The sequence below is a fragment of the Hordeum vulgare genome, chromosome 4H (genome assembly GCF_904849725.1).
Source record: "Hordeum vulgare subsp. vulgare chromosome 4H, MorexV3_pseudomolecules_assembly, whole genome shotgun sequence".
In the NCBI taxonomy this organism is placed as follows: Eukaryota; Viridiplantae; Streptophyta; class Magnoliopsida; order Poales; family Poaceae; genus Hordeum; species Hordeum vulgare.
Window position 1 is genome coordinate 436,543,246 of NC_058521.1, and position 7,190 is coordinate 436,550,435.

Here is a 7,190-nt window from a genome sequence, read left to right on the forward strand (position 1 = left end):
CCCCATCACAACATACCCTGCAAAAACAAGTTAGACGTACTCTAGTTTGTTGTTGCAAGTTTTACATGGCTGCTATGGGCAACTAACAAGAACCATTCTTACCTATGCGACGCCACAATGGTGATAATGAAGTTGACTTTTAACCTTCTACAAGAACCCCTTTTGTCAAACCCGATTCAACTAAATTTCAAGAGACATACATCCGTCATCCACCTTTTTGCAAAACAAGTTGCATGTCAAACGGTGGAACCGGTCTCTTGTGCGAGGAAAAGTAAGGTTGGTCTAAGCCGCTTCATCCCACAATACCTTCAAATCAATATAAGACATGGGAGGTAAGCAATATGAACATCAACGCTCACAACTTTTATGTGTTCTACTCATGCATATCATCTACGCATAGACCTAGCTCATGATGCCGCTCTTGGGGAACAATGCATTGGAATCAAAAAAAATCCTACAAACACCCAAGATCTATCGACGGGGATGCATAGCAACGAGAGGGGAGAGTGTGTCGACATACCCTCGTAGACCATTATGTGGAAGCATATATAACGTGGTTGGTGTAGCCGTTCTCTTCATGATCCAATCGCGATCCAATCCGATCAAGCGCTGAACGGACGACACCTCCGCATTCAGCACACGTGCGGCTTGATGACGTCTCTGCATCCTCGATCGAGCGAGCGAGAGAAGAGTAGTAGATGGGATCTAGACCAGCACGGTGGTATGGTGAAGATGGTGGTGGATCAATGCTAGCAGGGATTCACCAAGAACCTTCGGAACTACGAACGAGAAAGAAAGGGAGAAGTGCGAGGGAGAGGGCTTCCCAAAGGGATAGGACTTGTTGTGTTCAGCCTTCCCCTCCCCTCCACAATTTATAGGAGGCAAAGGGATGGAGGTGGCGCAGCCCTAACCCCTCCTCCAAGAGAGGGGTGTCAGCCAAGAGGGAGGAGTCCTCCCTCCCCAAGGCACCTCCTAGGTGCTTTTCCCCTCAAGGTTTCTACCCCATAGCCGCTGGCCCAATAAGGCTAGGGCGCCCCCCGATAGTTCATGTTGGCCTAAGGGGCATGGTGCAACCCTCCATGGACTTCCAGACCCCTCCAGAATCGTTCGGAAACTTTTTAAAACTTCTTGGTATAATACTGGCAAAACATGAAACGTTTCCAGTAGCCAAAATATTACTTCCCATATATTAATCTTTACAATCGGACCATTCCGGAGATCCTCGTGATGTCAGGGATCTCATCCAGGACTTCGAGCAACATTCGGTCACCAACATACATATTCCAATACTACCCTAGCATCACCGAACGTTAAGTGTGCGTACCCTACGGGTTCGAGAATCATGTAGACCACGATATTGGTTCCTACATATTCCACGAAGATCTTCATCAGTCAAACCACGATGCCAAGGATTCAATCAATCTCGTATGCAGTTCCCTTTGTCTATTGGTATGTTACTTGCCCAACATTCAATCGTCAGTATCTCCATGCCTAGTTGAATATAGTTACGGGCAAGTCTCTTTACTCGTTTTGTAATACAAGATCCCGTGACTAACTCCTTAGTCAAATTGTTGGCAAGGTTCTTGTGATGTTCTATTACCAAGAGGGCCCACAGATAATTCTCTATCACATGGAGTGACAAAGCCTAGTATTAATCCATACCAACCCAACACACACTCAGAGATACGTGTAGAGTACTTCTATGATCACCTAGTGTAGGGGGATGACCACGGGGAAGCCCCACCGCGGTTGTTACCCTCTTTCAAAAAATATCGGGCCAGGCTCCTCCCCACCAAGCGTCAGCTCCCATTGGCCTGCTCCAACCGCATGAGTTGGGCTGGCACTATGCTATCTTCCATCCGGCTCTCAGCGACACACTAGCCAACAGGCCCATGCCTCGCTCATCAGCCCATACGACAAGACAACACCACTACGACTGGATGTATCTGTAGAGCCAACCACTCCATGACGTTATATAGGCATGGCGACAGTGGAGCTGTCCGTACCGCTGACCGCTGCCGGCTGTGAACAGGCAAGGCGGTACAATGGCGACAACAGTGTTGGCCACTCCATGACGCCATATGTGCATGGCTACACTGGCACCGGTGGTACCATTGACTATTGCCAATTGCGACCGAGCGAGGCGGCACAATGTCTGCACTGTGCCACCATATCCCTGACACCGTGGATGCATGGCTATAGGGGAGCCAACCGTACCGCTCACCACAGGTGATTGCAACAAGGCGCCATGGGGCCACCACTTCGATTAGACCCCTCACCTGGCGGGCCCTACCTGTGACAAGACCGCACCGGCGGTGGGGCCCCTAGCCATCCAAAGAGGCTGCGAGCCGAGCACCACCCGCACTATCCATGCATATTGTAAGTCGGGGCACTGGCTATAAAGCCCCTCGGTACTCCCCTCATGCAAGGGATCCCATTGTGCCACACACACACATAGGTAAAGGAGCGAGGGCAGCAAGCAGGCTCCTTCTTCCTCCTCCATCGTATAGCTCAAGGAGCACATTATAGCTCTCGTCTACTACATACTAGCTCTACTAGGACTAGGGGTGTTACCTCCGACAAAGGGCCCCGAACTTGGGTACATCGTGTGCTATCACCACTTGTTGCTAATCCCATTCTCGGAGCCCATTCATCCCAACCACTCCAGTTAAGCCACCTCACAATGTATGTCGTGACAAAACAACGATAGTTGTGCCCACCTTGGGGCCGTGGGCGGCCCCAGCTGGCGACACACCCTGGGAGGGACCCCTCGCGACCTCGGCCGAGCTCATCGCGCCTTGACCACTCTGCAACATCGCGACATCGATAATGCGGGCGACGATGCATCACGCAATGCCAGCTCCAACTGCCTCGCATGCGGCATCATTGTTCCGCTTGACGAGCTACCTAACGGCAGCAAGCCCGTTGGCATCGGCAGTGTCTGCACCCACTTCGATGAGCTGTGCATCAGCAATACGCCCGCCTCCGGTGATTAACCTATTGAGGTACTCACCATCTCTGACCCACTCGCTTCCTATTGGTGGCGTGTCCCCCAGCGACATTGATGACCTCTGCGCCCCTTTCGCAGAGTTGCACTTCAGCACCACTCCCGCCTTCGACGAGTACCCTGGCGAGGTACTCGACATCTCGGACCCATTGCCTGCCTCTAGTGGTACTGTTCCAGGTGATGCAGATGGTCCTCATATTCACATCGTGGTGATGACCACCAGATCCACCACCAGCTCAGGGCGTGCTAGCGCTGAGGCGGCGGTAATGCGGTTGTGGCCCGCGCGGGCCCGTCTGACCCCCTGCACACCACCTTGGAGAGTGTGCGTACCCTCATCGCGCCATCGGCCAACCCAAACGCTGCCATAGCCGAGCTTGTGGCGAACAACAAGCATCTTCTTGCGGAGGCTACCACCCTCGCCACCATGCAACGCCGGATGGAGTTCATGAATCGTGAGTACAACACTCTATCTGGACTCACCCCAGCTAGCACCGAGCCCAGCCGGCGCTGTGAAGTGCGTCAGCGCTGGCCACGCTGGCGCTGACATACTCGATGGGAACTTCCTCACATATGACACTCCCGCGACCAACTTGAAGGCCGCCAGCATCGCCAAGGCCGAACTAGCTGACCTGGATGGCGAGGAGCGCGTGCTGCAGGAGCAGCTCATCCGTGAACTCATCGACACTGCCAATGCCCTTCAGGCCTAGTTCAAGCTTCCTCAGGCCAGCTCTGTGTCCCCAAACGCCTAGGGAAACAGCCAACTGCATGCTGGCGAGGCTCGGGCAACACAACATGCGTCCTCCTCCCATAGTTCCGGGGTCCACGCCAGTCGAGGCCACGACGAGTGTCCTCGATGCTGCGACGACCCCAGCACCCGAAACAACCGATAGGAGACCGGTCGGCTTCGAACGACCGTGCATGCTCCGCCTACGCGCCAGTACATGGCTGCCTTGGTCGGACCGATGAAGCGGCCCAAGGTAGCCGCCCATCTGGGTCCCCGCATCCAGGATGAGAACGATGCTCGGCGTCTCCTCGACCGATTGGTCGAGTCCAGCCTCCTGGAGGAGGAAGGGCCGATCAGTCTGGACTGCTTCGCCCCCGCATCCACAACTAGCCATTCCTGTCACGCCCAAGATGCGACCCTATCCTCAATTTGGCACGAATGCCTCGTCAGGGATAGAAGCACATCTCGTGGTGTCGCAAGAATGGATATCGTCACAAGTACATGTACTGAAACGAAGAGATATATATTCAGAGTTGGCTTACACTCGCTACAAGCTACATGAGAGTCACATCAGTACATTACATAACCATCAAGGGTAAGAGCAGGGTCCGACTATGGAAGAAAACAAATGAGAAAAATAAGAACGACGTCCATCCTTGCTATCCCAGGCTGCCGGCCTGGAACCCATCCTAGATCATGATGAAGAAGAAGAAGAAGCAACTCCAAATGTACAATTAACGCGCTCGCTTCAAGTAACCTTTACATGTACCTGCAACTGGTGTTGTAGTAATCTGTGAGCCACAAGGGACTCAGCAATCTCATTTCCAAAGGTATCAAGTCTAGCAAAGCTTAATGGGTGAGGTAAGGTTAAGTGGTGAGCTTGCAGCAGCGGCTAAGCATATATTTGGTGGCTAAACTTACGAGTACAAGAAACATAATGGGGGGAGATCTACGCATAACAGACGTGAACTACTGATGATCAAATGAATGATCCTGAACACCTACCTACGTCAGACATAACCCCACCGTGTCCTCGATCGGAGAAGGAACTCATGAAAGAGACAGTCACGGTTACGCACACTGTTGGCATGTTTTAAATTAAGTTAACTTCAAGTTATCTAGAACCAGTGTTAAACAAAGTTTTCCACGTTGCCACATAACCGCGGGCACAGCTTTCTCAAAATATTTAACCCTGCAGGGGTGCTCAAACTAGTCCATCACAAATTACCACAAGCCGCATAGAAATCCTCAATCACGAAGCTCGCGATCTCGTCGGATTCCCTAGTGGAAAACCTCAACTCTGAGATTACCCAAAGCATCACCGGAATCCCGATGCACAAGATATCTCGTCAAAGGTAAAACTAATCCAGCAAGGCCGCCCGACGTGTCAACGATTCCTGAGAGGAGTCGCGTACCTCGTTCTCAGGACACGACGGATGAGCGATGGTTACCACGCCAAACGCCGAGTTGCCCCGGGTAGCGTTAATAAGCTGCTCTGTTTTGGACCAACACTCATGAGGAGCACTGGCCCGGGGGTTGATTAAATTATCCTCGGGTGCCGGCAGGTCCCTATGCATTATTATTAGGTTATTAGGCAAATGTAGTACCAAAGTTGGGCCTTGCCAGACCAGTCTTAATCTAAATTGAATTATCAAGGGGGTCCCCATAACAACCCCGATCGTGTTAGGAGCGCTCATTTATGGAACATAACACCGGTAGCCGGAAACTAAGGGGGCAAAGGTGGAACAAAACACCAGGCTAGAAAGGCCGAGCCTTCCACCTTTTACCAAGTATATAGGTCCATTAAATTAAATAGCATTAATATGGTGATATAACAAGGAACCCATGTTTTCACATGGAAGCATCTGCACTTGCAACTAGCAACGCTACGCAGGGTTAAGCAAGCAGTAACATAGCCAATCAGTGGTTTGCTAGGTTGAACAGGTTGAAGGTTTTCATGTCATTGTTGAGAGGCTGATGTTTAACATGTGGTAGGCAACGAGACATAATCGATAGAAACGGTAAACTAGCATGGCAATGATAGTAATGGTATCTGGGGAAATGATCATCTTGCCTGAGATCCCCCTTGGAAGAAGAACAACTCCAAGAAGTCGGTGAACCAACGTAGTCGAACGGGTCCTCACATTCCGACACGCTTGCGGAGCTCTATCGAGACGGGCAAACCGGAAACAAACATCAACACAAATATACCACACGATGCACAGATGATGCACAACCTACTATGATGCATGATCAGTTCAACATGCAAGGGATGGCATGGCAATTCACCTCATGCAAACACTACACATTAAATGAAGCTCGATATGCAACGGGTTGCATATCGATGAAACTCCACGATTAATTATTTAATTCACTCCCGATTATTTACACTACAATATTAAATTGTTGTTATCATGGCAAGGGGTGAATCGGTGATCCTACATGGCATCCTAGACGGTTTAACTCGCGGAACATAGAACGGAGCTACGACACAAGAACATGCAACACAAGATTATATGCCATGAATGCAACATGCATGCAAGGTCACAACACCACGGACAAGATTAAAAAGAAGCATGTGTCGCCACGGCGAACGAAAGGGAACCATGGCTGCAAAACAGAAACGATGCCACGGCAACGTTCAGGTCCCGAAAACTCGAAGAGGTATCGGTGCCAATGAATTGTGAGCCTGTGCGTGTCATGCCAAAGAATGATGGGGTGTTCCCAGTTAACGGGATCCCATGTGCCGGGGACACGACAAAAGGGAAACAACATGCAGCTAACATGGCATCTACAAAATGGACAACATCACATCTCATACAAGCATGCATGTCTAGGTTAAAGATGAAATCATAGGAGGAAAAAAACACATAGGCCGAATTGCAATATAGTGCGGCGCCCGAGGGAACTAAGTGTGTGAGAGTGCAAAAAGAGAAAAAGAAAGCATGTCAAAATGTGAGCTACATGGGACTTGAACCCAGGATCCCTTGGGTGGAGTATAAATGCACTATCCAACTCGGCTACACACTAATTGTGATATAATGCAGTGTTTTAGTCTAAAAGAATATGCCATGGTGCAGGTTAACAGAACAAGCATAAAAAGAAATGGGCATAGCTGGGATTCGAACCCCAGATCCCATGGGTGGATTTTGCCTGTGCTACCAGCAGACAAATGAGCCATCTCCTAGCATACTTAGACTAAAAAGTAAATAAACATAGACAAAACTATTCCGCTGGAGAGGAAAAAATGCATGAAAAAGTATGTATCATTGGGGACTCGAACCCAACATCTTGCAGGCGCAGAACTACTGCAACAACCAACTAAGCTAGAATCTAATTGTTGAATAACTAGTACCAAAAAAAACAAACTACACTTGCCAGAATGTATCTACCAAATAGACAGGATTCAGCTATGGGGAAGTGCTCACAGCGGGGAACAGGGAGGCCATGGCGGGCTAG